General features: G+C 30.1%; 1 long non-coding RNA gene across 1 annotated transcript in view; it reads right to left on the bottom strand.

The window, feature by feature from the left end:
* LOC143043376 (uncharacterized) overlaps positions 1 to 7,884 on the bottom strand; it is a 42,206-nt gene extending 34,322 nt beyond the window's left edge. The window contains exon 1 of the long non-coding RNA XR_012968347.1: positions 7,798 to 7,884. This is a non-coding gene — a long non-coding RNA (uncharacterized LOC143043376). The remainder of the gene's footprint in view (positions 1 to 7,797) is intronic.
* Between the last annotated feature and the right edge of the window lie 2,593 nt (positions 7,885 to 10,477).

Below are 10,477 nucleotides of genomic sequence, written 5' to 3'. Positions count from 1 at the left end.
CATACATTCAAAATCATATAAGAAAGCAGAGAGCTTCCGAAAGGAGGTACCACTAAAAATAACCCCTGGTTTTCTGGAAATCTTAAATTAGTATACTATGGAGCGCATTAATCCTCAATTTTTAATGCAAACTCATAGACAGGTAAGTTTTGGCTCAAAATGGTCTTGATATATTTCTCTTTCAACAAAACTTTCATTTCTGCAAATTTGTTGGTTAGTTTAGGTGAACAATGACATCAAATGCACTTTTTTTGTCCGAGTAGGCCTACTTTCACATACGTTCTAAATTTGAGGGAGTAATTGGTGGTACGACACCTGAATACATGTGAATCAAAATTAAAAGCGCAAATGTCCATAGTAATTAAAGCGCAAATGTCCTATCGTTTTTCAGGTAAAAAAGCGCAAACGTCTTGTGCCCAATACTAAAATAGTATGAAATAATTAACGTAGAAGTATAATGATTATAATTGTTTATACACATTTTTTTTGTAGGATGCAAGAATTTATTTAGACTTAATTTTTTATGTTTCCTTTACAAATGAATATTTAAAAATACCAAAGCAGAGTATCTTGTCAAATAAAATACTTATTTCTTAATTGCAACTCTGAAAATATTCTTCAGAAACATAAATACAGTATATATTTATTTATATATTTCTTTGATTCTGATTTTATTAAATACTTTTGATAAGAATATTATCTTTCTGTTTTCCGATCTAAAAATTAATATTTTAACCAGAATATTTTCTCCCGTAAGTCTATGATGAAATACACAATAATTCCGTGGTTAAATCTTCAAACATAATTAGCTAACATGTTATCGAGACAACAGACAATATCACGTTATAATTGACCCAGATACAGTGTACATTGGTCGTTTTAAAACAAATATAATTGCGTCTTCAAGGGCCATCAAGGGACCATATCAAAGACGTAGATAATAACCTATTAAGATTTGTATAAATGACCGAAAACTTAAGAGACGTTCCGAGAATTTTATTCTGACTTCCGGCCGAGAGATATCGAGTGGCCCATAGACACATCCAAAACTCGCCAATATATAAGCATGAACCCCTTAGGGGGTCTTTGTATAAAAGTGACACCTTACATCCACGTATTCCAACATCAGTCTGAAATCCGATAGTAAAAAATCTTATTCGGAAGACTCCGTATACATACTATAAGTACTTTATTGTAATTAAATTACAAAATATTGATCACATGATGCTAGTATTACTAGACTTTCAATTGCTTTTCATCAATCCAAACTTTGTATAAAAGTGACACCTAACATCCACGTATTCCAACATCAGTCTGAAATCCGATAGTAAAAAATCTTATTCGGAAGACTCCGTATACATACTATTAGTACTTTATTGTAATTAAATTACAAAATATTGATCACATGATGCTAGTATTACTAGACTTTCAATTGCTTTTGATCACAGATATGGCTAGACCTTATAAGAAATATGCTAAAAGAAATAAACATAAACGAAGGCTGAAAAACAAAGCTGCAATGCAGCAAAGTAAGCTAGAATTTATGCTATCACAAGCTAGAAAACAGGTTGTTAATCTTTCGCATAGAAAATTAACTGATGACGAGTATTTGGTTTTATCCAGAGGTTTGAAATTCATTCCTTCACCGTCAGTCAAAAGGGCAAAGCAGGACTTACTACATGATTTTGATGAATTAGCCAGAAAAATGAGATGTCGTTACTTATATCATGGTAACTTGGATGAAATTCATCCTTTCAGAGTTAAATCTTGACATACGCCACCTTTAACCTGCAACACCCTTGAAAATTACCTGTTTAATACAAAGCACGAACTATCTTCAATGCAAATTCGAAAATTTCGAAACAATCTAAGTCTTTCACAGAGGTTCGGCATTTCTTCTCTGTTAAATGATGAATCATTAATCATTAAGAAAGCCGATAAAAGTAACAATGTTGTTATTTTAGATAAGGTCAATTACCTTTTTGAAGGCGATCGCCAATTAAATACACAACATTACACCAAATCGGAAAACTTTGACCTAAAAGCACTTAGATGTAATATCAATACATATGTCAAAGGCATGTACACCAAAGGTGTTATAGATTACTCCACATTTAATTACCTTAATAATGGTAATCAAATTTATTATGGGCCTGGGTATATGCATATCTTGCCTAAAATACACCGATTAAATGAATCGGAACTAGTAAAAATCAATAAATATGGGTTTAACATTGATAACATAATGCCACCATGTCGGCCAATCATATCTCAGATTGGTACTGTCACAGAATTTATTGAACGCTATATCGATTTTTTTTAGTACCTATGGTACAAAAACAACACACGTATATAAAGGATACGTCTGATCTAATATACAAGTTGGAAAGAATTAAGCCTAATGCAGATTGCTGGCTGTGTAGTTTTGATGTAGTATCAATGTATACTAATTGCCCGATTGATGAATTATTATCGGCAGTTAAAATTTCGTATGATCAGATTGATAAATCAGATTACAAAATCAAATGCCCACCGACGGATGATTTAATCTATCTCCTCAGATCAATTTTAGAGAACAACATTTTTGATTTTAATGGACAGCTATATAAGCAAACAATAGGAGCCGCAATAGGAGCCGTGCCCAGCCCAGAAATCTGTGATATACTCATTTATAAAATTATGAAAGAAATTCTTTCTAAGTTTGAACATAGAAAAAATATATTTTTCTATGGAAGGTATCGTGATGATATTATATTAATATATCACGGCGATTCGAAGGAAATAAAGGATTTGCTAGAGTTAGCAAATAATCATCATCCGTTCCTGAAATTCACACTAGAATTCTCATCTAAAGAAATAATATTTCTTGATGTTAATATTTTCAAAGGAACTAGATTTTCTAATGAAAATATTTTGGATGTGAAAACACACTTTAAACCGACAAATGCCTTCCTTTATCCAGATCGTAAAAGCTGTCACAGCAGACATGTGTTTGCAGGGTTTATCAAGGGCGAAGTAATCAGATACATTAGAACAACAAATAATGATGTTGATTTGCAATATATTTTGTTACAGTTCAGATCGAACTTAATAAAGAGAGGATACAAGGAGATTAAAATCGAAAAGTACATAACTGAGGCATTATCATGTAATAGATCTGATTTAATAAGAAAAAAGGCCAAACAAAACACAAAGGAAATTCCTTTAGTATTGGCAACGAAATTTAATCCATGCATTCATAAATTAAAACAATGCATTAGTAAACATTGGGACCTACTAAAACAGGATGCAGTTTGCAACGAAATATTTTCAAGCAAACCAATAATAGCTTATAAAAAGCATAAAAATATTGCAGATCTATTGACAACGACAAAATTAAAATAAATTGATATAGGTAAATCCCTGATGATGGCGGGCCTACAATGCCTAAACCCTTTCATAAATGTTATACATTTATCATAAGCATATAATACAAAAACCGCCGAAACATTATATTAATGTCGGATTGATGAAAGGCAATAGAAATACTAGCATCATGTGATCAATATTTTGTAATATAATTACAATAAAGTACTAATAGTATGTATACGGAGTCTTCCGAATAAGATTTTTTGCTATCGGAATTCAGACTGATGTTGGAATACGTGGATGTTAGGTGTCACTTTTATACAAAGAACGTAGAAGTATAATGATTATAATTGTTTATACACATTTTTTTTGTAGGATGCAAGAATTTATTTAGACTTAATTTTTATGTTTCCTTTACAAATGAATATTTAAAAATACCAAAGCAGAGTATATTGTCAAATAAAATACTTATTTCTTAATTGCAACTCTGAAAATATTCTTCAGAAACATAAATACAGTATATATTTATATATATATTTCTTTGATTCTGATTGTATTAAATACTTTTGATAAGAATATTATCTTTCTGTTTTCCGATCTAAAAATTAATATTTTAACCAGAATATTTTCTCCCGTAAGACTATGATGAAATACACAATAATTCCGTGGTTAAATCTTCAAACATAATTAGTTAACATGTTATCGAGACAACAGACAATATCACGTTATAATTGACCCAGATACAGTGTACATTGGTCGTTTTAAAACAAATATAATTGCGTCGTCAAGGGCCATCAAGGGACCATATCAAAGACGTAGATAATAACTATTAAGATTTGTATAAATGACCGAAAACTTAAGAGACGTTCCGAGAATTTTATTCTGACTTCCGGTCGAGAGATATCGAGTGGCCCATAGACACATCCAAAACTCGCCAATATATAAGGGGTTCATGCAAAAAATGTTTTGTATTGATAGCAAAAAATTACAATAAAAAAAAAATGAATATTATAAATAAAATTAAAATTTTTTTTAACTTAAAAATAAAAGAAAGTCGATATCTAACAATGTATTATAAAAATGTATTGCCAATTATTGTAATTGTGTGTGTGCCAATCAACTATTCGTATTTGTTTTTGTAAACCGTAAATATTTCATTTTATTGAAAATTATAACAACCAGGACTGTTCAATCGAAATTTTAATCATCATGTTGAAACATCTATCCCGTAAATTATACGAGTTTTCGTTGATGGTTATACTTCTTCCCCCTTTTAACGTCCTGTTCCTTTATGTTATTGATAGCAACACAATTTTAAGTATAAAGCCAACATTCCGCACTTATAAAATATATAAACAAATTGAATATAGGCACTGTGAATATTGTCATTTTCCTTTCTAAACCACGTTCCCCGTCGGAGCCTCTTCATCTTTTCATATCTGTCAATCATTTCGCCCAAGTAAAACATTTTGGTCAGCCAGATCACTCGTACTTTCTATTTTGACATATTTCCCGTAAATCTCTTTGAAATAATTGTTTTTATTACAATATTTATAACGCCGTAGTCATGGTTCGATTCCTAGTTTTTATATTAAAAGTTACAAACTTATATACACGTCAATAGTATATGTGGCAGCATTATTTTAATTTTTGTTGGTTTATACATTTACATATAATGAAAAAAATCAGATTTGTTAACACTCGTTGTATTATAACAAAGATATTGCCTACCTATTTTCATTTGTGAAATTGTAATGAAAATCGTGTTTTATAAACATATTTTACGAATTGTGTCAATCAATACACGAAGATCAACGTTTTACACCAGTCATGTTCAGTCGTCTTTACCTTTGCGTCGTATTTCTAGCAATTCTACAGCTTGTGTAGTCAGTAAGATTTTATAAATCTATGTCAGCAGTTTTTAAATTGTACAATTTCCAAACTTTTAAGGAGGTGTTCTAATAAATTATCTAAATGGAAATCCGGGAGTTGATTGATAAATATAGTAAATGAAATAATTAAAGAAGACTAAAGCTTATTTTGTTTATATGCAAAAGGATTAAATTTTCTATTCTGGTAAAGCAGTTGTTAATGGATCATGAGCAAGAGCCTCAACACTAACGCACAATACTGCAAATCACTTACACATCAAATTTAATAATGAATAGATTTCCCTACGGCCGTTTAGAAAGGTTATTTGTGTTTACTGTAACGATATTTCCCGCCATATGAAAATCACGTGCAGTGGTCAAAATTAATCCCAGCTATTCAATAGCATTCAATAGTGTGAGTGATGTCAAGTTTAACCACACGCTGTTGATCACTGATATTCTACCATGGAAATAAACTCAATATAGATATCAAGATCAAAATTTTATTATATTTTCGCCAGACGCGCGTTTTGTCTAGAAAAAAAGACTTTATAAAAGAAAAATATAAAATGAATAAACACATGAAAGAGATTATGCAAGAAAACTATAACAAGCTGTTCTTTAAAAAAATAAATTCTTTAACAGAAAATAATAAATTATTTATCTATAGTAAATTTAAAAAGAAATATTTACTTAAAGAGAATAACTTTGAAATAAGGAAAAAATTCACTAAATTAAGGGTGAGCGACCATATTTTGGAAATTGAAAGGGGTAGATACAAAAATATAAAAAGGGAAGAACATTTATGTCAACATTGTTGTCTAAATAAAATAGATGATTGAGAGCATTTTTTTATTTACATGTACAAAAAATAAAGATTTAAGATTTGAATTTTTGCAGAAAGTTAGAAATATCTATTCAGATATAGATAATATGGATAATTTGGATAAATTGGTTTTATGTCTTTCTTGTCCGTCAATTATGCAGTATGCTGCTTCATTTGTTAAAAAGTCATGGTCGCTGAGGAGGGTGGACTCAACAACTGCATGATAGATACATATACCGGTATGTATATAATGTTTTGTTCTTTCGTTGGTTTTTTTCTGTATGATGTATTGTAAAATTATTATGTTGATTTATACCTTCAACCCATATGGGTAAAAATGTGCATTTATATATTCAATCAATTAAATTATTTAAATTGGAGTAATTGCATTTGTTTAGACTACAAAAAAATAGTAAATATGTATTTAACTGGTCATAGAACGATTGCATGATTCTTGTTTTAATGTCAAGTCATGTCAGTGGCAATTTTGTCATGCGTATTTAACAAAAACAGAAATATCAAAAATAATCCTAGGCTAATGCCAGAGAAGAATCGTTATCTCCTAGTGTTATTATTTGCGTTCTATTTTAGTTATATTTTAACAATTTTCGGAAGATAATTTGTTTACATAAACATGATAAAAGGGAAATTCACAATAATAAAGAAAAATGAAACTAAAATTATAAAGTATTGGCTTACTGTAATTATTTTTATTTCGGAACTGACCCAACACAGACTGAATATTAAATACAAATGTAGTATTGACAAACTAAAACGTATGCAGCAGTACATTGCACATTATTCTGCTTGTCAATGGATTTACGTTGGGGAAAATTATCAAAACAAAACTAATCTTCCAGAAATAAAAAAATAAAAAATATGTTTAAAAAACTGTATGCCAATATTACGAATAAGATACAAAATAAAATAAAAACAAGGAACATAAAAAAAATATATGTTGAGGAATCAAGAACATCAATAGCAGTTGAGATATAAAAAGCCATACTTAAAAAATTGGCTATTTCTATTAAAACAAAGTTGTCTACAGTACTTCACCTGTAAAAATATTTTATGTCAAATACGATTTAGAACTAATCAATTAAGTGACTGAGAGGTTTAAATCACAGGTAACCTGATTCTGAAATCGGTGAAGCGTAATTGTCTAGTAGGTCGGATTGAGATGAAAGGACTTTTATATTACCATTCTCACCTGGATATGTTGATTGTTGACAAAACTATCTTCCATAAAATTGTCGAATTATTCATTTCCGGCATGTCCCAGTCCGTTATTTATAGTACATGTATTCAGTCTCTACCCGACCTGTGACGTGTAACAATTTAAAACAAGTTTCATTCGTGTTTAAAGTAGAGGTATATTTAAAACTAAAGTAATAGTAAATTTTAGCAGGTTATCTAGCCTATTTACAAATTCAACTACTTTATAGTCTGCTTACATTTTCTACCAATTTCTTTTTCAAGATATATATCAGCTGTCTGTTACACATTGCAACACAAAACAAGAACAATTAGGCAACAATCCTGATAGCTAAACCTGTACTCTACAATTTTCTTACCACTTTAATATGTTGTTTAGAAAAGCGTCTCGCCAAAAAATATTCTGGATCAGGTTTTTACAGTTTAGCAAAATTAAAATATCCCTTCTAACTGCATGTACTGACCAAATGGATTAAATATCAAGGTACAATAAAACGCTTTATATTCAAGCTAAATCAATTTACGAACAAAACTCACCAGTAAATAATCTGTGTATTACTATTGTATCAGTACTTGGAATTCCTCTACTTTCGTTTGTGAATGTGAACTTCCGGTCTTACAGGGTAACACTAAAGACCTGCGATTCTAAACTCAGCATGTTATAAGTCTTAAAAACTGTAAACTTTCCATGTAAACAGTCATAAAAACTTTAAAGTTTCTAATGTATATAATGTTGTTGTGTTATAATTGTTAATTTATTTTTCTTTTTTTTGGTAGTAAAACTGTTCGAATTACCTGTTACTATTCTGTAAATTCCGCCTCTGTCAGGCGCACCACCATACTGTGTAACTTAAGACTTGCTATATACAGAGGCTCATGATCATTCACCCCTTAATTACATGGTTTATTTTAGGATTTCAACGTTAACTTTATATTATCAGGTATATACAAATAATGACCAAATATGGGAATTTAAATATAAACTTCAAAACGTGTATGTGAATGACTCCCTTCTAGCTCTCCCTTTTTCTGCTGGCATAGTTCACAAAAGTTCCCCAATATGCAGCCCGAGGCACATATCAAAATACAACAAGAGTTGCTAGAAATTTTGCACCTAGAACTCAAACACATTTTCAAAGAGCAGCGAATTCGAATCAAGGATTTAGACCTCGGGGAAGAAGATTCCCTGCCCTTGTAATGGCCGCACCACATACATTTAACAATTTTATTTTATATACATTTTTTTAATTAATCCGTTGGACATATGGTGTCTTTGCTACTCCGATCAATGTCACAGAATTAAAATAAACTCCTTTTCAATTACCCAAATCAACATGATGCAATGATATTATACAATGGATTTTCTGAGGGTTTTAGGTTAAATTATTTTGGACCACGATGTAGGATTGAATCAAAAAATTTACATTCAGTCATCCAAAATCCGGGGGTGGCATGGGAAAAAGTCATGAGTGAAGTAAAAAATGGTCGCATAGCTGATCCTATATCTAATAAGGTTCGCCTATAGGTGTAATTCCTAAGAAAACGGGTGGATTTAGATTGATTACACACTTATCTTTTCCGCCAAAATTGAGTGTAAACGACTTTATTGATAAAAAATTTACTACAGTAAAGTATTTGTCTTTTGACAATGCTATTGATATGATTAAAAGATTGGGTTCAAATGTTGAAATTGGGAAAAAGGAAATTAAATCCGCCTTCAGATTGTTAAAAATTTATCCAGGGGACTTTGAGTTATTAGGGTTTTAAACTTAATGAATTTTAAACACTGGACACTTTAAATTTGCAAAACACTCATTTGCAAATCCGCCGCCGCCTCAAATAAGAGCTACAGTGTCATGTATATAACCAAAATGTGCGGAATTACATGGGATTCAATAATTTCGTTGGTTTTCTACTGTTACTATTATATTTATTTTTTTATTTGATTTATAAAAACATGGGATTTTCAATATCCCATGGGATTTTGCCCTGTCCCATGGGATATTGAAAATCCCATGTTTTTATAAATCAAATAAAAAAATTTACCATTATCCCATGGGATTTTGGTTAAATCCCATGGGATTTTTTTTGGTCCCATGGGATAATTGTTGTCCCATGGGATATTTGTTGTCCCATGGGACAAAAAAAATCCCATGGGATTATTATTATCCCATGGGATTTTTAATATCCCATGGGACAAAATAAAATCCTATGGGATTCAAATTATAAATATATAGATATAAATATACAGTAATGTGTATGTTACAATGTATCCTATTTGGTAGTAAATTGTTATAAGATGAACCTTTTTAATTGAATATCTTTTTTCTTTGGAAATGTTAATTCAACATATTGTTCTATAACTGTTCAAAACTAAACTTTTAAACAACAAAGTAGATAATGTAAGTATCAATATATGTTTATTTATGAAATATAGAATACTTTCTTGAAAAACTATTATTTACCATTTGAAATCAATGAAAAACTCTAATATAAGGCTGAACATACTAGTACTGTAAATTCAGAAATTATTGCGTGCATTTATTATTGGATTTTTGTCATTTAAGACTAATATGAGATTTTAATTTTTTACGATTTTAAGATCAGTTTAATTCATATAAAATATTTCTAAATGGGAGTTTAAATTATTGCGTTTACATCTGTGTTGCAATTTTTGCAAATATAAACCCTCACAATAATTCTTGAATTTACAGTAGCTATTTAAGTAAATCTATTTTTTTCACAATATCCCTCCACACAAAACATTAATAGTTTCTTATCATCCAGCATTGTGTGATCTTTTAGTCCACTTTTTGGTCATTCAGCGCACAGAACATTGACATTATTGTGGTTTCAATATCTTTGGTATTTAAAAGAACTTCAAATCATTGACTGAGTGATGAAAATAATAGCTGATCCAACTTTTGTCTGAATTTATTCTGGTCTTGTTTCTATGTTTTCTCCATTTATTCTAGATGATGAATTTCAATCCTTCTGAAAAAGAACCAATAAAATCTGAAGTATTATATAAATTTTTTTGCATACATGTAGCAATACTATGATTTTTAATAAAAATAGCTATGCGGTATGGATTTTACTGATTGTTAAAGGTTGTCCAATGTCATCAGTTGCTAACCTCTTACATCCTTTGGTCTCTGATGGAGAGTTGTCAAATTAGCAATATACCACATCTTCCTATTCTAATACTACCGGTATA

Source organism: Mytilus galloprovincialis, chromosome 8 (assembly GCF_965363235.1).
Source record: "Mytilus galloprovincialis chromosome 8, xbMytGall1.hap1.1, whole genome shotgun sequence".
NCBI lineage: Eukaryota > Metazoa > Mollusca > Bivalvia > Mytilida > Mytilidae > Mytilus > Mytilus galloprovincialis.
This window is presented reverse-complemented; position numbering and strand designations above follow the sequence as displayed.